This window comes from Haemaphysalis longicornis, unplaced genomic scaffold, assembly GCF_048455015.1.
Source record: "Haemaphysalis longicornis isolate Haplotype H1 unplaced genomic scaffold, Haemaphysalis longicornis Haplotype H1 scaffold_6, whole genome shotgun sequence".
Lineage (NCBI taxonomy): Eukaryota > Metazoa > Arthropoda > Arachnida > Ixodida > Ixodidae > Haemaphysalis > Haemaphysalis longicornis.
The window spans coordinates 208197549-208224923 of record NW_027526407.1 but is presented as its reverse complement, the minus strand read 5'-3'; the positions used below and the strand labels follow the sequence as shown (position 1 = coordinate 208224923).

At 46.0% G+C, this 27375-nt stretch overlaps 1 long non-coding RNA gene across 1 annotated transcript in view; it reads right to left on the bottom strand.

The window, feature by feature from the left end:
* LOC144142186 (uncharacterized) overlaps positions 1-24938 on the bottom strand; it is a 94777-nt gene extending 69839 nt beyond the window's left edge. The window contains exons 1-2 of the long non-coding RNA XR_013316877.1: positions 24821-24938; positions 1510-1525 (exon numbers count right to left, since the gene is read on the bottom strand). This is a non-coding gene — a long non-coding RNA (uncharacterized LOC144142186). The remainder of the gene's footprint in view (positions 1-1509; positions 1526-24820) is intronic.
* Between the last annotated feature and the right edge of the window lie 2437 nt (positions 24939-27375).

The window sequence follows — 27375 nt, the reverse complement described above, 5'->3', positions numbered from 1 at the left end:
TCGACCGTTAGCGGGATGAGACGACAAGGCGAGCCCATAAAGTGCTCTGCACTTAATAATGAAAGCAATACATCAGAACACAGGACAACAGTGCCACCATCTGGATTTCCAGGTTGGCATTGTTTTTGTAAAATTACTTCAGCTTAGTCAGTGGCTTGACACGTGAAGAACAATCAAGCACTGACTCATCTTTTCAATAAAAAACCAGATTACGAAACATCTGCCGCGCCAGCCCAGCATCCAGATTGCCGTGAATGCAAGTGAAGCCATACCGTGAAGCCATACATGCCCTGCAAGTATACTGTGTAGGCCCAGATGCGATAGGGGACCGTGCGGTACGCCGTTCTCCTCTGGGTAGGAAGATAACGCATGTCAAGTCTGTTTCGCGATCAAAGCACTGTCTTCAATTTTGCTTCAGCCGGCGAGAAAAACGCGGTCGGTGGGCTTCCGTGGGTACCGCGAAACAGCGCGAGGTGCTTGCTTGGCCTTGGCTGAGCTTGAAGGTCCTATGGGCGCTACCAGGTGTTTCCTGGGTTTGCACCTAAATAACGTTTGCTTAAAACATGTTCAACACACTCGCTCGCGCCGCATGCATCGGCAAAAGAAGTCCCGTCCCATGGATGTCGAAAAAAATCACCGTATGTCTCTGTACTTGTAAGACTGATCGACACAGGCTAGTTCGCAGACCTCGCGCAATTTATGTAAGAGTCTCATTCGCTGTCTTACAAAAATTTCCTCGGAAGCCTCTAGTTACCTAGAGAATAAAAGACCCCAAATAGTCTGCCAATCGGATAAAACTGAAAACTATTTCGGTCTACTTGGGCTTCGAAAAAGCGTGACCTGGTGCCCAATCAACAACCTTTCATTTGACTTCCTGGGAAAAGTCGGCGTTCCTCCTGATATCAGATCCTTTCCCCCTATGCTTAGACGCATTCTCGCCATGAAAAAGCGTAACGACGGGGAAAAAACGTAAACAAAACAGCTTAAACAAGCTTTTTAGACGCGGACCATCTTATAGTCTGGGTATGTCCCGCGTCGGCGTCCGCACTCACACTGCGCATGCGCAACTCTCCTCCTTCCCTCTTTCCCACAGCTGCGCGATACTCCCGCCACTTCTTCTCTAGTACCAGCTGCGTGCACGCCGCTTTCGCTTCTCCCGCGTTCGCACTTCTGCTTTCGCGGCGCATGCTCGGCGCTTGCGCATCTCTCCTCCCCTCGTTTCCTCTCCTTCAACCTTGAATCTAAATCGGGTAGCGCGCGTTCAGTTCAGCGCTTGCTGCGGTTGACTCCACTTCACTCCGTTCTTCCGATGAAGTGTGACGGAAGCAACAGTCCCGTCAGTTAGTGGGTTGGCATTTCCCTCAAATTCGACTACGAACACAACGGAAACACGACGGAACCCCGCGATTCCCCGCATCTACTCAGCGTTCCCAGTGAAAGACAATGGTTTACCGAATGATTTATACAAGTAGTAAGGGCGGGTGGGCAACCGTCGTTGATAGGGCTTACCTTTTGGTGAAAAGACCTGAAAGGAAAGAATCGAGTATAAGTCATATGCTACCAAGGCTGCCTCAAAAAAAAAAAAAAAATCACCAGAATGCTTCAAATTAAGTAAAAAAATTGCGCCACATTTCAAAGTATGCATTTACTCGTTCGCATTTTCGGCCAGTATGGGGAACAAAACCATGTTACAAGAAGTTGCAGACAATGCCTAATCCTATTCGTATGAGATAAGGACGTAAAATCATTTTTGTCGGGTACGTTACCTCGAAGGGTCGAAACTTGTTCCATGTCGACGCTCGACAAATTGTAAACTAGACATCGTACTTATTGCAGATACTTGTTGCGAACCCCTATTCCAAGCTGAAGTGACGTTACCCAATAAGAAGTTGAATACCAGCAGAGACTGCTGTCGAGAGTGCGCATTCTTTGTAGATGCTACTTCGGTGGGACCGTGTCGTGTTTTATTAGGATGCACGCTTGCAGCCAATGGGAATCGAGCGCGGGTCTGTTCTTCGTGTTACATTTCAGGTGCACACGCCATGCAGCACGTCGGCGCCAACGGTCACTGAGCGCGCGCAGTCAGTTCTGTTTTACATGTCTGTTAGGAGAATGTCTGACGATACAAAGTGGAAACACATTATCACGGCAACGCAACACTCTAAACTTTTTTTCCTCCCATATACTCCCTAGAGGTTCTTTTTCGCCTGTCCTCTAGTGGTCCTCCTTGTAGGAGTTTTTTTACTACATGGAACAGGGAGGTTTTGTTTACCTCCTCAAAACAGGGCGTTTTTAGGTTATAGAAAGGAGGTATTTAGGGAGTGTTAAGAAATGTTCGGGAGAATTTGAGGAGGTCAAAATGGAGTATTCTTTACTTCCTGAAGGGCGCTTTTAAGTGATGTTTATTGAATTTTTAGGCGGTTGAATAGGAGCCTATTATGGCTCCCTTTGGAAGTACTTATGTTAGTTTAGGGGCGTTTTTAGGAGGTTCAAGGGAAGCATTTACTTCTTTTGAATGGAGTTTGACGAAAGCTTGGGGAGTTTTGTAGGCCTTCTGAAAGGAGGTTTTCAAGGCCACAAGGGAGAATTTATAGTTCCCTGCGGGAGTACTGATTTCACACGGTTTTTCTTGATTTCAGGTTTATTTCAAACGAACTTTCGCAGACAAGTTTACATGCTACATGGTGTACACAAGGAGGTTCCGAAATAAATACTTATGGAGACCTCATATTGGAAATCACAAATGGTACATTGCTAAATAACACGCCAGTTAGGAATTGAAGACAGCAATACGATGCTAGTTGAACAAACCGTAGAAACAATATTACTACAAGAACTGGAAATACGCGAAAAACAAAGATAGGCACAAACACAACCGCATGGTAAGTGAAATCATTATAGAATACTATCGGATCGAGAACGCGTCACTACTTATCAGAACTTATCAGTACGCATCAGCGCTCAGTACACAGTCAAAAAAAATGGTTGCAGTGGTTTACAACAACAACAAAAAAAACAATGGGTGGTGAAATGAGCGAGAGCTGTGTGCTAGTTGAACAAATTGTAGAAACAATAATAATACAAGAACTGGAAATACTTGAAAAACAGATAGGCACAAACACAACCGCATGGTAAGTGAAATCATTATATAATACTAGAGGATCGAGAACGCATCAGTATTTATCAGAACTTATCAGTACGCATTAGTACTAAGTACACAAAGTGAAGAAAAAATGGTTCCAGTGGTTTACAACAACAAAACAATTTTTCAATTTGTGGTGAAATGAGCGAGAGCTGTGCAACGATTTGATATTGAAAGGTAACAAGCATTTTGTAGGTGGTAAAGGCACAAGAGATAAATGATGTAGGAGGCAGACTGCAGTGATGGCTATGGATAAATGAGTAATATAAAGAACTGAAAAATATGCTGCGGAAAATACCAGTGCGTTTTGATAAAGACACAAATGCGCCAAGAAAAGTGACCGAGTCTGACGGGTTAATTGCATTGATATAGAACAGAATGGGTGGTATCGCGACAGCTTTTTAGAGTGAGAACAAAAAGCCATGAAATTCGTGTTTCCTGGATAATTTTAGTTGCTTCATTTCGCACCAGTTGCCAATATTATTTAGATAATTGTTTCAAGTTAAATTAGTTTGTTAATATTATTGCTTCACTGAAAGATAGCTGTATTATCAGCATACAGAACGGCCCATCAAATATCCCCTTTTCAGTAAAAAAAGAAAAAAAGAAAAAGTCAGAAATATAATACGGAATTCTTTTTGACTACTATCCAATGATTACAGGATTGAAAACAAATATTAGTGAGCGATATTGATGCGATAAAAGTTAATTAGTTCTAAATCCTTCACACGTGGTTTGGTGCTTGCAAGGTCCAAAAAGGCATGTTCCACAAATGTTAGAGCTCTGTGTGCCTTCTTGGGATATTGAATGTTGAAAACCCAGAACGATGCAAACAGAGTACACAGTGCTCCCAGTAAAGATGATGCAGTCAAGACACGCTGGCCATCGATGTGGAGGCTAACTTCCCCGTTCACAGAATGCAGGCAGGGAGTCAGAGGAACATCTGCCTGAAAAAGCAAAAAAGAAAAAAAAATGCCCCACACGTAAAATTTAAAACAGACACTATGGTTAAACGAACTTAATAATTCGGTACAGTAATAAAATTGTAAGGCCAGGTTCCCTGCGAATTCCAGTACCTAAATTAGGAATGCAAAGGCTTCATAAAACCAAGTGACAGTACATTAACCGTCGTGGCTTTGGCAGCAATAAAAAAAGATATTACTTCCGCACAATATACTCGAGCACAACTTTAAATGACAGTGAAGATAAAATGCAAGTCCATGTAGGTTGATACATTAGTTTTTGTTTTTGACTGAAAAACACTTTGGTATTGCATGATTTTGTTAACTGCTGTCTCTTGCTTTAAGATGCCAGCTTGCATCTATTCAAGTGAATGGGCACGCAGTTAAAGATGCAAACCCTTACACTGCCTCTCCCCTACCATGGTGGCTCACTTTCATAGAAAAAGTGCAGCTTTTTCCAGCTGGACGGCTGTTGCAAGCCGTGGCAATACTCACTTCTGCTGAAGGGGCCAACTTGGTTTCCGAATGCAGCCTTGCCTTGTACAGCCTATCCTGCCTATCCTGCCTTAAGATCTATGAAGTCATTCAACTCGATCATGTATCAGGATCTGCAGAAGAAAATCATGTCAGCAAATAATGAATTCATGCCGGACGGGCACCCACTGTTTCAGTTATACTTGCAGATACCTGCACCTATTTCCCTCCTGGTGTTACATCCAAAGCTAATTTGTTACGGCTTGTCTCATCAAGTATGGTCATCTGTCATAACACAGCTAGTCATACAGGAAAGTCCTTCACTGGGTCAGAAAACACTTTCTTTTTTTACAGTAGTGATAAACTAGGCGACTCAGTCATCCGTATTCTGACAACTTAATATTCTGTGTCACCGAGCTGACAAGCATGATTGGTGCATAAGGTCATTTGTAGCCGCAACCTTTACTACAGCCTTGTTAGCTAACGTAAACCTCGTTCATGGCACCAAATTACTTGTGATTGCATGGCAACCAAAAAAACAGCTGAAATGGAAACGCTATTCTCGCAAACTTACCAACGCTGCATGCCACACACACCTGCCTTAGTTAATTTACGGTGATTGTAGAAGTTTCCGTCACGCAAAACCACAGTGCACTTTTTGGAGCTGCAAGCTCCATGTCAAAATCGATTGTCAGATGAATCGAGTAATTTTTGTGTATGGTCTTACTATTGATTATGACAAAGGTATTACTAACAAAAGAAGAGTGTGTGCATTGTTCTTCTAAAAAATGATATCCTTTTTTATGCCCGGCAGACTTGTGTCATGCTACGGCAAACTCGGTTCTCTTCCATAAGGGCATGAATTTGTGTTTTTAATTACGTGGCCTTAGCTGGCGACTGACGGGCCCCGATTGTATACAGACCCCTCATTATCATTCGAAAGGGAATAAAAACATTTCGGTTTCGAACCACGTCGCCGTCGTGGTCCACACTATATGCATTTAATCGTTCGATAGGCTCATAGCATCTTTTACGCATGTCACCGTTTCCTTAATAGGGTACGCTGTTAGATGTGAAGAGTCGACTCAAGCGAGCAAACAACCCCACCGAATCTACAGAGCACAGTTTTCGAAGGGGGTGGCCGTCTGATCTGCGGCTTTCGCCGAAAAGAGCGCTAAGAATGAGTCAGAGCCTTGAACGAAAATGACACAAAGACTTGTATTTGGACAGGCAAGCCATCAGGAGCGTTAACAAATAGATATTATAAAGTAGAGCAGTTAACTAAAAAGAACACGAGCAGTTCGATGCATATGAGAGACAGAGTCCCACAATATTCACCGTCCGGGCCCGACGATGCACCGCTGTCGGAGGCGATTCGGCTACCTGAGTAACCGTCACGTTGCATTGAAACGACTCCACGCGCGACAAACGATTTCATCTCAAATGCGCTGTTACAAACCGGCCTACAAAAAAATGCGAATGCATACCCCAAAAGCCACAAACAAGTACAATAAAACGAGTGTGCGCTTTTTTCTTTGCCCGTGCGTGTACGTGATGTGTGCGGCACGGGTATTTCGCAGTTAACCCTATCCAAACGTTTGACAAACGCATCGACTGATAACAGACCACTTACCAGCGAGCTGTCCACAGCTGTCGCCGTATCCAAATGATGTTAGCGGCCGTTCCTCGTGTGACAGGGGCACATAAAAATCTTTCCACCAAATGGCACTACTAGTCCTTCTCAAATAAGAAAAAACGATGGCCCAAGGCGAGGCTTGAAGCTCCGGCCGCACCGAGTCACCGGCCGCGCTGCGTTGATTGCACAGAGGTTGTTTACATCCGGGCAGCAAGTCGTGCCGCCAGGGCAAGTTGAGTCGCTGCAGTCGGGTGCGTTGGCGCGCTGGCACGAGAATTTCAATCGTCTATATATGCGCAAGCAAGCGAAGCAGATGAGCATTGCAATTGTTTGCAACGGCGAGAACTGTCTCTTTGTTATCAGCAGAGTTTGACAACACCTATCGCCAAAATAAACAGATTGAAACAACACGGCCGCGCTGTCTGCCTGTGATCGCGCTGGCTGAAGCATCTATACGGGTATACGTACGGTATGGGGTTTGTAGCTGCATGCAACCGTCGCGTCCTGCTTACTCGTTCTAATTAGCATTAGGCCACGGTTGAAGTGCTGATACACGGAAACAACAGAAGACTAACATGGCGACCGCCCGCTTGAGATGATTATCCCAGATGGGGAGTTTATTTTGGACGTGGTACTATACAAGGAACCGAACGCCATCTCACAAATGGTGTTATGTGGTTCTAAATCCTCCCTTTTGCTGCACGGATGGGCAACGGTACTACCATGGAGGTTCGTCCACATTTTTAGACCAGGCCTAGGGAGTACATTGTTTGCTACAAGTACTTTTCAGGGCACATTACTTGATTAAAACTCCATTTCCGGCTAGTTTGCGTTTACAGTGAACTGCAAGAGACGCTCAATAAAACCCAAGAAGCAGCCAAAAAAATACCGGGCCCCACTTGCTCCGCAGAAAAACGGAACTACTCATGGCCACAGTGAGATTTAGCCCCTCCATCTTCTTGGTGAATGATGAAAACAAAATAATGAGGTTTTTTTTATGCTCGAGCCGAGTGGACGATCTCGACTCGCTCCGATGACCGACGTCCGATCCTTGAAGCAGGCGAGGGATGAGGACTGCTTTTCTTGCTGGATATTAGGTTTATTTGCACTAATTACTCGAAGTATTTACATCAGGACAGAATGACGGTTACTTTGTCACTCTGCCCGCAGCGTCCTGTTCGGCAATGATCTATGGTGAACTAGCTCCATCTCCACCGACCGACCGACCCCGGACAAAGCCCTACACTCTGGTTTTGATTCCTAAAACCAGGCCTCCAAGGGGGCGTTCAAGAAAGGGCGAAAGAAAACCCTTTTCAACATCATTCATATGGACCACAGATTGGCCACAAAAACTAACCAATGTTGATGCTACTTACTAACTAACATGTCCCCACCCGTAGTCACATGACCCAACACTCTCTCTCATCAAATTTAGGTCTAGGACATTTCGGTGCAGGACGTTTCGGTGCAGACAATTCGGTGCTCGGATATTTCGGTGCACGCACATTTTGCTGCACGGACGTATAGGTGCACGGACATTTCGGTGCACGGCATATCGGTGCACGGACGTTTCGGTGCACGGAAATTTCGGTGCGCAAACTTGTCGGTGACCGAATTATCGGTGCTTTCTCGTTTGAAACAGACCTTATTTTTTTTATTTACGCATACCAGATAGGAAAAACAGTTCCGGTACAGTACCGTCGACTGTCTGGACGCCACGGCGCACGCGCAGAGCCCTACCGTAATCCTGAGCGACTTGGCAGGACAGTACCGAGACGTACCGTGTCCGTCGTTCAAAGCGGCCGGCCGCTCTGGAAGAGTTTGACAAACATGCACCTGGCTAGCGCCTACTCGAGCGAAATAAAAAACAAAAACAGGATTGTAAATTGGAGATTATTTGAGGAAAATGAGGTGGGAACAAGTGAAGTCCGCGTGATTCTGACAGCTCAAGCCGCAAGCGAAACACGGTCCCGACCCAACTGCCGTAGCTTGTGTCGCCGAGTAGGCGTGCACTATAGGGACCGAGCGGCCGTTGTATGGCACCACCGTCGCTTCAGCGAACAGCGCCGCCCGCGGCTAAACGCTCATCAGTGGAATGCCGGTGGCGGTCAGCGCAGCGTTGTTGTGCGTGGCTTTCTGTCGGTCTGCCGCGGTGCGGCTTGAAAAGCGTAGATAACCGCAAAAACTTTTTTCAGATGGTTAAATCTTCAGCGTGGAGGTGACCCTTACGAGGCATGCCATGTGTGTGACTTACGCCCATACACAGTAATTACAAATAGCAGACGACGCTGAATGCGCCAAGCTGGAAGTCAAGCTGGAAGTGCACTTCAGTTCCTTCGTGCAAATTTCCCTTCCCCTGCATGCAGTTTGGCGTATCGCGGAGTATAGTGCAGCTAAATGCAACTACAAAGCCGGTGTATGCAGCCGATCCAGGAATGCTGCGCGCCGGTCTTTGGCAGATGATGACGAAACGGCGTCGTGCACAAGCAAAAGACAAAGTTTGGGGTGCCTTCCAAGATTTACCTCAAAACAGAAGTTGTGATGGACGACGCTTCCGTAACTTCATAAACGTGTGGCATATGGCATAAACTATGGCATAAACGTGTTTAATCTACAAAAAAACGCTTACTACAGTAATTGGTAATCGTTTACAGAATAAATACCGCATGATAGTAGAAAGTTATTGTTTGTCGTGGAAAAGCAGTGTTTTACAAGAATTGCAATGATTGCTGGCTATGGTTTTTCAAAAAACAATTCCTGAGTGTCTGAAGGACGAGAAACAGGAGGTTGCCGAACGCTTCTACTCAGTTTCACAACTGAATGGTGCGGTCGTTTTGCAAGCTGTCACGTGTACGCTTTAAATATCATGCACCACAACGTCTAAAGACGATGACGGCCGGTTTATCGCAAAGCTTTCTTGTGTGGGTTCCCTTGGCTGCCTTCTGGATTTAAACTTTGACTAGTTGAGCTTCGAATTTGACCAGCACGCAGCTTCATCTCTTGATCGCAGCGTCTTTGACTTTGACCATTTGCCATTCGATTTCGCACGAACAAAGCTTCGCGTTCAACCATTGTCGTCGTTAAAGGGAGGGCCGGATGATTTTGCTGTTTAATTTTGCACTTCCATGCACCCTTCTCCAAAGCCTAACTGCTTCTAGCGTGTCGGAAATGTGTCTGTGCTGGAGGACTCGGGCTGATACACCCCTAATTGAGGCAACCGTAGTCGCGCGGCCCCTATTTTTAGCAGACTAAAAGTAAGACCTTTTTTTATTTCCCTACATCAATCGGTACGTTTTGCCAGAGAACAGTCCCTTGCCATTACATATTTTCCTTGTGTTAGGGTTGAGTAACGCGAAGTCGGTGAAGTAACAATTTTAGCGTCCCGTTTTTACACGTGTACGTCAGACGTACACTGCTGCATCGTGGTGCTAAGAAAAGAAACGACATTTACGCTGGCTGAAAAGAAAGCCGCAATTTTTCTTATGCCTGGAAAAACACTGTGAAAGATAATAATTTTCAATCCTTTGCTCGATGTGTCTACAGCTAAAGCTCGATTATTCAAACCGCAAGGGGACGCCATTTCAGTTCGAATTAATGAAAGTTCCAAATAACGAAAGAGAACAATAATAACAGCACAAGGCAATTTGGACGCACTACGTCAGTGCGCGTTGACGCTTGAAAAAAACCCGTGATGGCGGCCTGTCTTTTGTCCGACCCTAAAGTCGACAGTCTATGGAACAAATGCAGCGGACAGCCTCACGTTCACCTTCGTAAAACCGGGCGGCATTTCACCCAGGCATGACTTCTGAGCGGACGGCCGTGATATGATTCGTTCTCGTCCTTTTCGTCATTGGCATCGGTAGGCCGTCGCTCCACACGCATCACGGTACTCGTGTTCCCATCGATACAGTTCGAAAAGAATGCGTTTTCCAAAACTACGCCGTGTAAGATTACTGTCATACTCGTGAAATTTTTGTGTGTCGGTTTTTTGTCACTCCAATATGTCTATTATCAGAATACTGGAATCTGAGTGTTTCATGTTGTTTTTCTGAAAAATCTGCATTTTCTGGTCGATATTTTTAACCTCCTTGATTTTACCCTATTTTTCCTCCTGCGTTTCCCGCAGCCGCGTGTGTAGCGACAGGGCGCGTTTCTCTGGACGTGTGACAGGCGCCAACTTGCCAGGGTTGTGACCCGTAGTTGGAATTATCCGTGGCCGAACCTACACTGGTTCTAATTACCGGGCGTCTTTGTACACGGACTTCTACGGAGACTGCCGGACCAGATCGTAGATTTCGAATTGTCCCTAATTTCAAATTTCTGAAGTTCCGAATAACGAGCTTTTGGTGTATATCTACGTGCACCACCCGGGACGCGCGCTTTTTTTTTATTTTGAATGCTTGATCCCGGAGAAAAACAAATGGCCGCCTATCTGCTCACTTGTCTGAAAATGTCGTCGGCCACCTCTGTCGCCCCTCTTCCCGTCTCGCTCCTCCAATTGCGATAAGCGCGGCAGCTGTTTGCCCAGGTCAATCAATTTTCCGCCGTTCCAGTGCTCGTGCCCCATGTATTGGAATCTTTTCGTACTGCTCGACGTGGAATGCCGCCACGGCGTCTGTGTGTTTTTGGGAAAAAATATTGTTTTGAACGCGTATTTTATATTAGTTATATCAAATATCAATCGCAGGTGAATTTTTGATTAGAAGAACACTGCCTAGTACCAGTTACGTATTGATGTTTTGCCTCAAATAGGCCTGTTTTCGTTTTGCTCAATTCTGACAAGTATGAAGTCTGTTACCAGATCTAGTGGTTCAGAACGGTTGTTGTGGAAGAACGTCCAGGGAGGAATAGTAGGAGGCCGTCGTCTGGGAAAAACCAATATATTTACATTATCTACAGAGGACTGATCAATGCACAGCCATCTTGTCGCCTCGCTTGGTCGTCTTCGTCTTCCTCGCCTATTCGTCTGCTGAGCTTGATGCCAGCTTCGTCTTCCTCTTCAGCGATAGTTTGAACAGTTGTGCCTATATAAACTTCCAGTTTGAGAATTTTTATATATTCTGGACAGGGGGCTCATTCCAAGGACAGACAGACAGACAGACAAAGACCAAAATTTTTACGTTGAGGTAGCCCAAGGCAGACTATCATCTTTATACTTGGGACATCCATCTGAAATGATTGATTTGCCACCTTTCTCTTTCGCCTATTTGTGCGCATCGTCAGTTAACAAGTGAAAACACTGATAAATATAGGCTTAAATAAGTATGTGTGCGTGTGTTTATATGGGGTTGATCCCGCGATACGGGGTTTATCGCGCCTAAGTTGATTTCGCTGAATCTTCCAACCATTATACCAGCGCGGCCCTTCAGTCTTCTGACTCTTCCAGCCAGCACTCATCACCAACTTCTGCTTTGGTGCTCCCTTCGTCCCAGTACCATTGTGGAGGCGCCTCAACTGCCTCCAAAGTCGTAACAGGCCTGCCCTCCTCTCGTCCGTACGGCGACCTTCGCATTACTAAAAAGTGTAAGATCAGTTCTGCGAACCTTTCAGATTGTATGGAGTGTCCATCGGTCATGTTTAAAAAATTGGCCGCGTATCTGCTCCTTTCGTTGCAAATGTCGTCAATAGACGATAGTCTCTGCAGACGTTTGCCAAGGAAATGCCCCCCTTTGCTTTCCCGCTCACCTCTCATGTTGTTCCTGTACCGTCGTGCTCCTTCCAAGGTAAACACACTAAAGGTTTGCGCAAGGCGATTCGAATTTACCGCATTCCACTGCTACCGGCCGGGTTCCTCGATGCCAGCGCTGCAGTACGGCGGAGACGCGCGTGAATGGAGGCGGCCGACTAGAAGGTTTATGGAGCCTTGTGGCCGTGCTCCACGTGTGTTCCAAGCAGAACGTGGAACCTAGCTAGTGGAACCTTTTGTTGCTGTTGCCGCGTGATTTTTCATATGCCGCCAGGAGGCGGCGGTTTTCTGCAGTAGATGTAGAATATCATTTGCTATCGAAAAAGCAAGCATCCACGAATTTTTTAATAAAGGAACACTGTAAATATCCCCTGTGCTCTAATTTCCTGTCTTATATTTGAGTAATGTCTTGCTCTTGTTCAACAAAGTTGACAAGTATGAACATATAAACCGGGCTTAGACGTTTACATGTGGCTGTGAGTACATGTGGCTGTAAGTACATGTGGCTGTGAGTAAGTCAGCATTTTACTTTGGCCGGGTGGCTGAATCGAGTCACAGACAGACAGACGGACAGACAGACAGACAGACATACAGACAGACCAAAATTTCTGGGTTTAAGTAGCCCAAGAAGGACTATCGTATTTAAAAAAGTGGGTCTCCGATTTTGGGTTGAGCTGCTTCATGTCCGAAACAAAGGAAAGTTAAAGCAGGTCAAAAAATGAATGATATTTTGGAGCCGCCTGTTGTGGCCATCTCTTCCCCATAATGTCTCTTCGGTTCCTGCAATGGAATCATCGTTCCTTCTTATCAGCGCTAACCATATTGCCTCTAAAGTCAGACCAGACGACCTTATTTTCCTGAAACAAACTTGGTTAGCTCCCGGTCAGCCATTTCGATTTCAGAAATAGAGTCTTCAGTTTAGACCGACCACCTAGAGAAGGGGGATTATTAACTTTAGTACAAGATTTTCAATTTTTCGTAAAGACGTTTTTTTCTTCACTTAATGTCTATAGAATCTGAAATTCTTCCAGCCACGTTTAAATTTCCAGGATGCTCTTTATTTTCTTTAGCACCTACTTCGGGACGGGGAAAATTCCATTCTTCGCTCAATGGTTTTTTGTCGGCGTTTGAAAAGCGTGTTGTTCTTTGCGGAGACTTCCATTCGCTACACGTCGCTTGGGGTTTCCGCACAGATGTCTGTGGCCGACGTCTTTATGGCTGGATGTGGGACAACGATTCGTGTTATTTTATCTCTGGCTCTGCGATATCGTTTTGTGGGCTTTCTTAGTGCGCGCCTACTGTTGAGAAATAAAGAAGCGCAGGCAGGGGGCGACAGTAGGAGAAGACGAAGATGAGGATAGGGGCGCTCGCTGCCTCGCTAATCTACTCGATCACCACATTTTGTCATTCGGGGCGAAGGAACTGGGATTCTGCCACGGGGATCTTTGTAGTGCGTTACACTCATTCATCCTGGAATCAGGCCGTCTGCCGTGCTAGACAGCATTTAGCTTAACTGGATTTTCTTGTCAAGAATATGCGCGCCAAGCTCACTGCTTCGTCTGTACCACTTTCTTCGTGTTTCTTACTTCCAATTTTCATTAAATGGTGTTCGTTTTTACCTTTTTTTTCTTTATTTCTCTAATCTCCATACTTTTATTTCTCTGCTCATCTACTGGTAATCCCTCCTAATAATTAAAAATTTTTCTTTCCCTTCAAAAATTACCTAATTTCTTTCGGTAAGGCGCCCATTTCCTGGCCAATCCCCCTGAGTGGGTACGCGCCATTTCACTGGAACCACCACCACCACCACATCGGAAGCCAGACGCTGGTCTTCTTTCGCTACACATTTTCTGGTGCCGTGAAACCCGGGAACCGGCGCACGAGCGAATCTACGTTTGACGGCGCAGCGGCTCCGAGGCACGCGAGGCTTGGATACCTTCGTACTGCTTTATCCTGGAAGCCTTGCCCTCGGCCGCCGCCCCTTTCGGCTCGTGCCCAAGCCCGTTCTTGTTCCCTTGTTATTCGCAACCTCAGCGTCTTGCTTCATCGACTGGTGCCATGAACGCTCTTCGTATTCGGCGAGATGTCCTGCGAGCGACCGTCTCCGGGACCATGACAGTCCTCGACGCCTTGCTGCGGAGTCAGGCAGCAACGGCCCTTGATAGGCAAAATGTACTCGACCTCATCTTGCATGACCAGGTGAGCCTTCACCAGCTCGACGCCGAAATTTAAGCGAACCTGACGGATGACGACTTCGAAGCGGACATTTTGAACGCGATCGACTACGATGAACGGATCTGCGCCCTGCGAACGCGCGTACGCTTCTCCGCGAGCCAAGACTCTTCCGCAAGCCCCGTCCTTCAACCTCAGGCGGCCCTGTTTACCACCCGCATCGCAACTTCGAATATTCGCTCGCTTCCCGAGGAGGCCTGGCGGACAGTGGTCTTGGGTGACGTGCCGCCCGTCCGGGAAATAACTGGTGCGGCGGTAGAAGAACAGGACAACGACGACGGAGGTGCTGCAGCCTTTCAGAACTCCAAGCAAGACCCCGATGGGCTCAGCCCGGGAGAGTGGCTCCTGTGACCGCCCAACCCTGGTGTTGCCGAGATTTCCGAGTTGGAGAAATCTGAGGGAGCCTGCCGAGACCTCGCCGTCGCTGACACGACCATCGTTTCCGAGACGTCTGACCGGCCTTGCCGCAGCGCTGGCGTCACCGACACGGCTCTCACGTCAAGAGGCGTCATTACAGCCCTTCCGCAACCCTCGCATTCACGACTTGACTACCGCCACGGAGACGTCGTACCCGTTCTGCCACGGCCCTAGATTCGATGATGCGACTCTTGTTTCGGAGACCTCCGAGTTTCCCTGTTGCGACCCTTACGTCGGCGATGCATCTCTCTTTTCGCCAGCAGTTCAGCAACCCGGGTACGAGTCAAATAAGTTTTCATTGTGTTCAGCAGCAAAAACACCGTTCGTGAAGAAGATTGACTCGCGTCTGGGTACAACGAAGCGCCTGCTCCTCCGACGCTCCATGAGCGAGCTTCGACGCCGGAAGCGAGCTTCGGCCACGCTCGTCAAGGCCCGGTGGGGAGGTATCCTCGTGGCGAAGCAGAACAGATGCTTCTATGGTGACTACCCCTTCTTCAGCAAGCGCAACTCGATTCGGGACGAGCCTTTGCACCTTGTTTGGCGAAGTCCTATTGTTCGCTGAGATAACGGATACGCCGATCGAACACACGTATTTCCTCGTGGAGGCAGTATCAGACGTGGAGGCGACGGCAATGCCATCACGCTACCGTGACGCTTTCTGGAAATTTGGCAGTATACATCAACTGTTCCCGTTTGATCCTGGCGGCTGCCTGGCGACTGAAAACCAGGACCATGGTCTCTTTCCGGTTGACCATATGAACGTTCGGAATCTTCGCTTTTATCCCCTAAGTCACTTTATCCAGGAACTCCGGAAGCGCTCGCTGCCCGCGACGCTGGCTATGGGCTTGTACTGCCGCGCGCGAATGACAACGCTGTCTACAGAAGTCGACAGCACCGAGACATCCAGCCAAATGCTCCACGGGATCCTCCAGCCAGCCTACAAGCATAGATACTGTGGAATCATGCGCCGTTACCGAAACCGGATAACTGGTCGTAGTGGGGCGCGGACTTCCCCACTTCTTGTGCAGCTGCCAGCTAGCTCCTAACCAACTTGGCGGGGGCGGGAGTGTGTTGAGAAATAAAGAAGTTCAGGCAGGGGGCGACAGTAGGAGAAGACGAAGATGAGGATCGGGGCGCTCGCTGCCTCGCTAATCGACTCGATCACCACATCGGAAGCCAGTCGCTGGTCTTCTTTCGCTAAACCTACTTCGGGACGGGCAAAATTCCATTTTTCGCTCAATGGTTTTTTGTCGGTGTTTGAAAAGCGTGTTGTTCTTTGCGGAGACTTCCATTCGCTACACGTCGCTTGGGGTTTCCGCACAGATTTCTGTGGCCGACGTCTTTATGGCTGAATGTGGGACAACGATTTGTGTTATTTTATCTCTGGCTCTGCGACATCGTTTTGTGGGCAGACTAGTTAGCATCTTAGTTGACCTCCTCTAATACGGGAATGTGTCTTCATGGTCTACTTGAGACGAAGCTACAAGTGGTGATGACACCCCGATATTGTTTAAGGTCCTGTGTCCCTAGAAGTCACCACGGGCACGTATGCTTCAGCATATTGATAATCGCCGAATTCAAAAGAAGTAAAGTTAACACTTCGGGATATTCCATCGGGCGAAGAGGAACGCAGGGCAGTTGAAGTCCTTCTGAATCTGTTAAAAAAAAAACAATTCCTTGCCTGTGCGCAAAAAGATGGGGGTTCCTGCCCATGGCGGAATGAATAATGTTCTCGCGGGTATAGTGAGACGCAAACGGCGTGGAAAAATATTATAAAAACCAATGCCTACCCAACTGAATCAGTTACAATCTTGCAACTTCCATATTTAAGCGGATTGTATCGAAAGCAAGAAAGACGCATACCAGCGAAATGTTTGCCTCTCTAACAAAGCACCGAAAAATAGACGCAGGCTGTATAGGTTTCTTTGCTTGCGGAAGGTTCCACAGGATCAATTCGACTGTTTAATTGACAACTGAATTTTTGGAAACTATAGAATGAATTTCACACGAATTGGAATACGGGTCTTTGCATGCCAAGTTTCAACTCATGGCTTCACTCCTGCGACAAGGTAGGAATTAGCTGACATTGTTTTGCAGCTGCGTCAGTGTTCCCCGGGGTGAGATAAATAGATATAAACTTTTATAAGTCAAACGATAACAGGTATGAACTACCCGCCGCGGTCCAGGCAGCCACTGGGGGCTCTGATAATGTGCGCCGCCAGTTCCTGCTGTTCATTAAGATTCGAAGCTACAGCCAGCCTCTCTCTGGTGTAAGTGGTCTGCCGGTGAAGTGTGCTGAACCTGGAGGATGGCCTGTGTGTGCGACGGTAGGCACTGAAGCCGCAGGGCTCGAAGTCGTTGACCCGCGTGTTTCCCGCGAGGGCACGCATATGACGCAGCAACTGCGACGTCCTGCGGTCACCGAGCTCTTCGTACTAAAGTAGTTGACGCACTTGCAGGTCGTTCGGAGGTGAAAGCCGTCGGATAAGTTCCGTCCTCAAATGGCGGTGATTGCCCTTCTCTGGAGGGCTTGCCAGTATGTCGCGAGCTTAGTCGCGTAGCGGGGGTCCAGAATTGGCGACGATGTAATCCTAGAGCATCCGGTCCTCTGTCCCCATTCTAGTTTTTATGAATAACGTTCCACTGCTTGTGCGCCCATGTCTGAAATTATTTTTGGGGGCTTTAGCTTCATTCTGCATGCTCTTTATAGACCACCTGATACCCGAATCGATTACGTTGCCAAATTACACGATCGCATGTTGCAGTTCAAAAACAGCAAAATATTACTTATTGAGGACATTAACTTCCCAGGCGCCAACTGGGAGCGGTTTCTGAGTTACTAGGAATCCAACAAACAAATAAATATTGCATTTGATATTATCCTTACACATGCTTTGGTTCAATTAGCTAAAGAATCCACTGGGTACATCCAGTTCCGTATTGGATTTTGTTTTCGTTCACCGCGAATTTACGGAGAGTACTCTAGTAGGGGAACAAGGCTTGCCTGATCAGCATCCTGTACGTACCGCTCTGCAATTTAGCGGGACTGTGAGTACTGAGAAATGTTCGTTACGTTCTTGCAAGAATTATCTTCAAGCTTATGATGAATGTACCATTTGGAATCGCGCTTTGCTGATTTCGACGGAGATTCTTAGGAAGGTCAATGATAAAGATCTCATCAACTGTCCCAGCCAAACGCTCAAAAACGCTAGCAGAAACGTACATACGTTTCTTTCTTGTCTTAAAAGATCAATAAAAGCAGAAAATATCTTAGTACGTGTACACGCCCCATTCCGAGATTGAATTTCTGCGGAACGTATAACCTATTTTATACATTTTGTTGAAGTAGAAAATTTTCGGAAAATGTAAATTTATTCTATAATTTAATGGCAGTGTGTGAAATGTGAATTTGTTTTCTTCTGTTGTAAAGTGGTTTTGCCTGCAAGAATGTATTGCCTGTTTAAAAGCGAACGATCTGCGCGTAAGTGAAAATAAATGAAAATGAGAATCAGCCGGGATTTCAGTGTATATGGAACTAGGATTAACAGTGCTGATGGCCAGCTTCTGATCATTCTTCACACTTCACTCATTTTAAAATTCGCTACAACGACCAAATGCCGTATTTACTCCAAGAATCTCCGGAGTGTTTATGAACACCGCCTGAGGGTCTACGTTCTAGCAGAGCACGTTGAGAGATTGTCACCGGAGTTGAACTGTACCAGTAGACGAAGAGGCATGGCGTTAACACTTGTTAGGCTAGTTGTTTCATACTAACTGAACGGTAAACTGCGCAGCAAGTGAAGGCGGAAGGAAGAAATACATACCACACTTATGTATAAGTGCCGTATGCGTTTCGTCCATTCGTCTTAACCCTTAGCGCAGTTTACCACTGTTTCACTAGACAACGTCTTCCCTCTAAAATAAGAAACGCATTCGTGAAAAGTGGCTTCCTCTATTTGCTACACTAATTCGGCAGCGCGCGCTTTGGTTTACGGCGTGTGAGAACCGCCGAAGTAGACAGGTGGTTCTTTTTCAGAAACTGTACGCCGAAACTATACGCTACCAAACAAAACGCAATCGTTTGGCAATTTTGTGATTTAATCCAGTTACACAAATTTACGCTCTCCCACGGCAGTGTTTCCGTAAAAAGAGGGCTTATGTTTGTTGTATATGCTGGTTAGGCACAACAAATATTTTAAATGTGTTTTATTAAAATGTTTGCATCACTCGAGAGCTAAATATTTTCGAAAATGTGTCTTCTGTAGAAAATGAGATCGATACCGAAATTTTAAAAAAATTGTTAATAACCCTCTCGAATGAAAACCATACATATTGTTACGTGGAGGCAGGAGAGAAATGACTGCAGGAACTACGGTAGATGGGGAGCGATGTATTTTCACACTATTTACAAGTCAGCCAAGACAGAACGCGCGCCGGCTGCGCTCTCATTATCTTCTTCAACTTTAGGACAACGGTGTTCGACTTGTGTGCGACTTATGTTCGACTTATGACAACGGTGTTCGACTTATGTTCGACTTGTGACAATATTTTCATTTATGCACATATCGTTCACTTTTAAACAGGCAATTCAGTAACATTTGTGCTGGCAATATCGTTTTTTATAAGATCAGAAAAGATATTGATATTCTACACGCCTTTTCTATTAATAAATTGCGGAATAAATTTACACGTGCCGAAAATTTTCTACTTCAAAACAGTGTAGAAAATAGCTTATGCGTTTCGCCGAAATTCAACCTTTAAATGGGGTGTGTGTAGGTATTAAGATGTTTTCTCCTTTATTGATCCTTTAAGAAAAAAAGAAAGGTATGCGCGTTTCTGCAAGCGTTTTTGGGCTTTTGGCTGGGACAGTTAATGAGATCTTTATCATTGACCTTCCTAAGAATCTCCGTCTCCGCGCTCAGAAGCGACAAATCCCTGAGGCTGCTGTCAGTCACCGTTGGTCGAATTCTATTCTTAATATTTAAGATTACTGAATGATCGTTCGCCAGTGCAATTTGTGACCATCAAGCACAAAAAAACCTAACGGCAGCATGAGAATCTCTGGATGAACCTTCAAGTTTTTTTGCAAATTAGAAGTTCAACATATCGGCCACAGAAGGACAGCCTTCATTGTTCGCCAATGAAATAAACTGTACAAGCTCGTTGGGAAATGTGCCAGCCAGATCAAAAGGGTACCTTTCACAAGGTACATTGCCTGCAGACCCCTCTGCGCTTGGTTAAAGCAGTTCCAATCTGTAATAAAGCAAACTGCGAGCACACTTAAGTGTACGCGCACAAGCGAGCTGTGAGAGGGTGCAGGAGATTATCAATCATTGCGAATTTAAGAAGGTTTCACTGCGGAAATTAGTTGAAGCGTCTTGTGGCTCTGACGTGTTTGTGCCTTCAGTGCTATTATATCGTGTCGATTGTTTTCGCTTCCTCTGGGTGCATGCTTTGTACAAAGCATTTACCCACGCTTTCTTCGGAAGCTTTTCAATTTCATTGAACTTCTTTTTTAAAGGGACACTGAAGTGGATTTGTCCAGCTCCCGTTTTTGCTTGCACTGCGTAGACTGGCTCAAATTAGCCCACTTTTCACCGTTTATCCGGTTGACAAATAGGTAATTATTTTACACGGCGTGAAAGAAGAAAAACTACTATGCGCGGTTTGCGGCTGCCGCACCAACTACAGCTGTGACGTTGGGAGGAGGAAGCACCGTGATTGGACGATGCCCACAAGTTTCGGTTTCGGTTTCGGTTCTGTAAAACACAACCGATGGCGTTTTTAAATGGGCATTGTCAATATCTCAGTAATCATCGTACCGCGCTTCTGCCATGTTGTAGGCTGTAAAATGTGTAAGATAAGCCTCCCAGGACGGCTTGGAATCGTAGCATTCACTAGCCGAGTCCTACGCAGTGCATGAACGCCCTCCGCGTCCCCGCAGACGCTCAAATGCCATGCGCTTTTCCCCCATATTTGGAGCTTGCCTCACTCATGCCTGTATCGTAAAAAGCGTGTTCGCACCAGGCGAAGGGTCTGTTGATTCTGGCCTGTGCCCACTGCCCGCAAGCAGTCGGTGCTGATGGCAACAGCACGCCAACGAGAACTCGCTAGCGCGCCAGTGCCAGCCTGCGCGCGTTCTGTGAACTAGTTCGTGGAGCAATGAACGTTGCGGGCCCAAAAAAAGGTGAAATCAGCATAGAAAACATCGGCGGAAAACGAAAAAGTTAACTTATAAAAAAAGAAGCCCGCACGCGCGGGGATTCGAACTCGCGAATTGCAAAACACTTGCAATGACATACCCAGCGCTCTAGACCACTAGACCACGGGGCGGGCTGTGCTGACCTTGGTAATACAAGTTTACACTTGTATATCCAGTTTACACTTTTATTTAGTTTGGTCATTTCAAGCAGCTTAGGTGACTATTTGTTGTTTTGCGCTCGTGCAGTAAGCATCCGCCAAGTTTCCACAATATATCACGTCTAGCAATTGCATTTCTTAGACGGAAAAGCGTTGGCAGATGCGTAGTCGTGCTGCTGACCGCTGTGCTTGTTCGCCCAGCGCAAAAAAGTGCTTCCCGCACCCTAGTTTTACGCTGTACGGTAAAAATATCAGTTGATTTTATTTCCTTAGTACCTATATTGACTTCGCTGTCTCTTCTCCCGCCTTCAAGAGGCCTTATATATTTTCGTACTGGCGTACCAGTCAGTGAAGCGTCGCATGTGCGCTTGGGCAGCGGTTGTGTGAAGCGACCTTGACTTGGAGCTAGATACAGTGTACAAACTAACCAAGTAAAGAAAGGCACATTCTTCCATTCACAAACGTGTCCTGGCTTCGTTTCAACTGAGCGAAGGAATTGCGACGACCTTTCGGCGGCCGGCGGACGAAACGCTGGCCCGACTGACTCTGCCTGAAGGCCGGGGAGCCGTGCAGTAGCGCAGCCAATTGCGAGCTCGGCTCCTCCCGACGTCACACGAAAACGCCACAGAAAATGGGCGAGCGCAAAGAGATGAAGACAGCGTTTTCCAATTGATTTTTCTACTAAATAAAATCGCGTAAACGCGACCAGAGTGGTCGAAACATGGCCTGGGGACTCCGGACCAGAATTTGCGCTAGTAATCCCGCAATGTTTACATATCACTTCAGTGTCCCTTTAAGCCGCATACATAACCGCACAACGATTTCATCAGGCTTACGGTAGCATTCAATGGCAGTATTTGGCTCTGAAGTGCCTTGATGGTGGCGTTGAAGCGCTGCTGTATCCCAAACCCCAGAAATCAGCGCGGTTTGCAACGTTGTCATTGCCTTCAGCAAAGAATTTCCCTTGTGTTTCGTTTCTGCTCGTTCATCATTACCCCGGATGATTCTATCATGCCGCCTTTGATTTCTTTAGAACCTGCTACGATATCCTTGGCTGCATACTCTCGTGCTGATCCCCGCGTGCCTGAGACTTGGGATTACCGCAGTCGCATTTTGTTTCAACTGAGCTTGTAGTTACAGCCCAGCTATGAGTGGACGCAGCAGAGAAAACTTATATACGCTGTACAAGCCCGAAAAAACTCACGGCTTGCCCACAAGAATCCACAGCATGCCTCAGACTGTAGAACTGTGAGCTGACTTGAGGATTATGCACATTATTCGACAAACACCCTCTTCGAAGCATTCACCATTAAAATGGATAATCGCTGTTTGAGTCAAAGGAGATCAGAAGGACGTTTAAACTTTTTCCAACCAAACCACGAAGTCTGCCATTCTTTTCCAGCCCTCGGGTGGCCGCCTAAGCCCGGAGGGCCCGGTTCATGTGAACCCTTTGAATCATGGATAATCGGTCCCTGCATGCACCGAAGATCTTCTTGAAGATCTGTCGCAATACGTGTAGCGTCTCGGCAGCTTTTCCACGCAGGGAAAAGATACAAAAGGCCGCGGACCTACAAACATCGAGTTCACCTCTCAGCACTCGAATTGACGACGTGGGATCGAGGGCATGGCTGTTTAGTGTCCTGTTGAGGGGCGTCGCCGAAAGACGGCGTCGGTCCCATCTATTTGTGAACGACACGAATGTTGAGATTGAGATGAAGTCAAAGCGACATAAGGAACGGTATAAATAACTTTACTCAGAACTAGGCGTGTAGGAGCTGCCTGACTATCACCGCGCAGCCTGCCTTTCTTGTTGTCAATGCGGCGCACTAAATGCGCAAGCTGGTTACACCCTTTAACGAAGTTTGCCACGTCGGCCTGAATAATGGGTCATGGAAACCGAAAACTCGACGCGGAATAGCACGATGAGATGAGATTGATGAGATTGTTGTGTTGGTGCTGATTGCTAGTTATCGCAATGAGCAGCAATTCAGGTTTTCCTGGTTCGGGAGGTAGACCTACTGTATTAAAAACTAGTGACTGAATCGATACCATGCTTCAAAGTACCTCGCACGGACCAGGGAGACCCAGAGGTGCACCAAAGAGTAACGTCTTTTGCTCAGGATGTATATTTGAGGTTTCCGATCGATGCTTAAACACGAAATAGGGGAATTATTCCGAGGTTTAAAAGGGTGGGTGAGAGAATAGCACCGTGCGGTGTACCACGCGTGACGGGAGAATTATCGGAAACCGAATCAAAAAGACGGGATGGGGCCGTGCGCTCGCGTAGAAATGCAGTGATGTAATTGATTGATTTGACTCAACGCAGGCGATGAGGCGCGCCGTAGTGGAGGGCTCCGGATAAATTTTGACCACCTGGGGATATTTAACGGGCGCCGAAATCTCGTACACAGGGCGTTTTTGCTTTTCGCCTTCATCAGAAAAGCGGCTGCCGCGGCTGGGCATTGAACTCGCGACCTCGTGCTCAGCAGCGCAATGCCCTAGCCACTGAGCCACCGCAGCGGGTAATGCAGTGATGTAGTGATCTTTGGTTCACAGCCGGTAGCGACAAGGATATTTACTGCAGGATAGTAGGCAAGGTTATCGAAGGCTTTACGCACATCACGGGCAACCATGGCTTGGATCGAGGAAGAATGAGGAGAGTAAAAGTCATGTTCTATGACGAAAATGAAGGTCCTGGGTAGACGCATCCTTGCGGAAGCCAATTTGTTGAGAGGGAAAGAAATCCAAAAGACGGGCGACGAAGAACCATACGTCCCATGGTCTTACCAAGACACGAGATAAGAGAGATTGGGTGGATGTGTTCCAGGTCGGATTTTGCTTACCTTTGGTGAGTGCTTAAACATCAGGCACACTCTCGCAGTGGATAGGGTTTCGTAAATACGATATTAAGCACCAAAAATCCACGCCAATACCACTATCGCTGCTAGCACGATAAAGATGTACCAATCACATAAAAGTGGGATGTCCTTGCTAGTTTTTAACAGGCACCATACGTAATGCTAGTAAGGGTGAATACCAGATGGAATACCAGACGGAGCCACACCTTTATTGAGAAAGAGCAGGCGTGCCTGAGATGTCGTTAGCAGATAAGGGAAGGCGAGAAGGAGGTCACAGTTATGATGTCCACCATTACACGCATTGCAGGTCGCGACCGGCTTGCTGGCGCTACTCAGTTGCCGGACCCCTATTCATGGCTTTATATAGACATCTGGTAAGAGCATATGTCATGATTCACTAGAGAAGCGTAACATTTTAGAGCAGGTCTTGATGCGCCGTATTAGGAATTGGTGGTGGTTCGCTGTTGTGGGACCCTTTCGATTGGATTAAAAATAAAGCTTGTTAACTTGTCATTTTTGTCAAATTCGCTACTCGAAGTTGATTTTATATGAACCACATAGCGTTTTAAAAATGGGGGACAGCACCGTATTGAAGTGGAGGAGTGTTAAAAACGAAAGAATTTTATTACTTTTAAACATGGGAACAATGAAGTCGATTGATAGAAACAGCCCTATTCCTGGGGGGGTGCTCTTAGGGTGATAAAGACTGTGTTTAGAAAACGCTTCCACCCCTCTCGGACTGCAGGTAAAAATAGTTGTAATATCTCGAAAACATCGCGTAAAATGAGCGATGACAGGAAAAGCAGGCACGCGACACTGGCCATCTATTTTCATTGGTTTGATGATCACCTATCTGACAAGTAACCGCAAAAATAAATGTTTTGCTTTGTAACCAATTACATCTAAGCTTGACAGTTTTCAACGGCCCTTTTGCTAACACTCGACGGTAACCTTTTCTTGCGGGGTAAACGCGAGTGTACAAGCAAAACATTCCCCAGGAAAGTCCTGGCAGACCAGCACGCTCGAGCACCGGAGCCACTCATTGATACTTACCATTAAAAAGAGAAGCAGTAAGGTTTCTCCCAATATACACATGTTTTCTTCAGCGACGACATAAAGGACACTGTCTATGAGCTGGGAGCACTGGTTTTGAAGCCTCTTTCGGTGGTGCTCCAGACGAAGCTAAACAAAAATAACCGTCGTTCATTGTGTGAACCGGACAACTCGTCTGACAGACTGGCCTTTTCACATGTGGAGAGTTTAGGCTGTCAAAAGATCCTCTCTGCGACGAAGTAACGTAGAGCGCGACGTTACGCAGGTGGTGATCTTTTCTTTGGTGAAATACATGATACTAGTGAAATATAAAAAGCCATATTATTCGTCCTATGCAGGTCGTCATTCTCTTGGTCTGTACTGAAAATAATACTCATACTAGATGTGTTAAAAAACGATAGCTTTCTTTTTCTAGCGTACCGAAAATTTCGTAAGGGCTGGTTCTGGAACATGGTTTGATAGGCAATGCTTCACAAAAACGGACGCAGAAAAAGCACACTTCGTGGTGAGGACGGCGCCTTCCCGGCAAAGGGTTCGTTTCTTTCTACTGTTTCTGGGAAAGAATTTTCCAGAGAAACCCTTTCAAACGATTGCATGGCGAAATGCCGCATGAGTGCCCAAGCAGCGGGGAGAAGTACTGCGCACATTTTGTGAACAGATCGGTAACCCGCTGTCTAAGCTTGGATTGAACGAAGGAGGCAAATTACCGACAGAATGGCATAGATCAAGAGGCCTGGAGAAGCGACTACAGCTCTCATCGTGAACATAGACGTTATTTTTGGGTACGGCTAAGCCGTAGCTCCGCAAAACAGAAAGAACACCCTCAAACTCAATCAATTATTTTCCTTCAAGGGTTACTCACTCAAACTCAATCAATCAATCAATCAATCAATCAATCAATCAATCAATCAATCAATCTTTTTATTTCAACTACATCTGTGTTGGGGACCGTGAACAAAAAGCCACCAAACGCGCTTGACAGGGTCCACGGTCCCGTGTACAAGGCAAAACGGCAGCAGCGGCTTGCTGCCAACATAAGCATGCACATACTTTAACACATACAAAGTTACAATACATGGATATTAAAAACACAAATCCTATCGCAAGAAGATATGCGTACGCATAGGCAACAAACTATAACAAGACAAAGCTAAACGTAACCGAAGTTGTCCAAGATAAAAGAATAAAGAAGGAGAAAACGATAAATTACATCAAGCATATCGGTATATAATCACTAGACATGAAGTGGGTAAAAACTAAAAGGCACTGATTTTTCAGATTATTCAGCGTCAAAGCTTGTTTAGATAAAAGGGAAAAAGGTGACGTAGCATTTGTGTGCCGTAGTTCGTGTGCCGTAGAAGGTGAGGTAGCATTTGTGTGCCGTAGTTCGTGCCGCTGGTCCACGGGATTTCCCGGAAATGTGCGGAAGTTACGCTGGTACTGCTCTGCAGTTAGTTTTGAAATATGCGGCAGAAAATTGTTACTTTTTCTTATTCCATTTTTATATTGTTTGATTACTGTTGTTCTGTAATACTGAGGCATTAGAACTAAATTTATATCTCTAAAAATAGGGTAGCTGTGGCTATCATATGCTGCGTTTACAATTATTCGGGCTGCCTTTTTCTGCAATACATGAAGTTTAGTGATATTGGATTGCGTAGTTGTGCCCCATACCAGATGACAATAGTGGACGTAAGATAAAAATAACGAGGTATAAATAAGAAGTGTAACACTTTTGGGTAAACAAAATCTCAGTCTAGGCAGAGTACCGGTAACTATAGAAAGCTTACTAATAACTGAATCTACCTGAAAATTTCATGACATATGTTCCTGAAAATGTACACCCAGGCATTTAAAAAAGGTACGAGCTCGATGGCTCTACTGTCTACCAGTAGGGCAAAGGGTATTTCAACTATCTTATTTCTTGCTCTAAAAAGGACCGCTTTAGTTTTATTTACATTTATTTTAAGAGACTTAGCACTACTCAATGATGACAGACTCTTCAGAATGGTATTTGCGGGAGTAAATAAGCGACTTGAACTTGATCCGCTCAGAAGGATCGCAGTATCATCAGCATACATAACGAATTTGGCTGTGATGTCAATGTTTACTACGTCATTTATGTAAATGCAGGAAAGCAAAGGCCCAAGAACGCTTCCCTGAGGCACGCCGATACTAACTGTTTTCAGAGATGAATTTTGTTACTTTATATGGACTGACTGCCTCCGGTGCTGAAAATATGGTTCAAGCAAATTTAGAAAGGGGCCTCGGAAGCCATAGTGGCACACTTTTTTTAAAAGTGTTGAGTGGTTAATTAGGTCAAAGGCCTTCGTGTAATCTATAAATATGCCTAGGGTTAACTGCTGCTGTTCAAAGGAATCTAGCATAATTTCCTTCTGTGCTTAGAGAGCGGGTTCAGTTGATAAGCCCTTAGTAAACCCAAATTTAGAAACTTGAAATTAATTTATGTCTGTGTAAATAGGAGGACATGCGGTTATGCAGTACTTTTTCTGAACCCTTTGAAAAAACTGGTAGTATTGAAATTGGCCTATAAT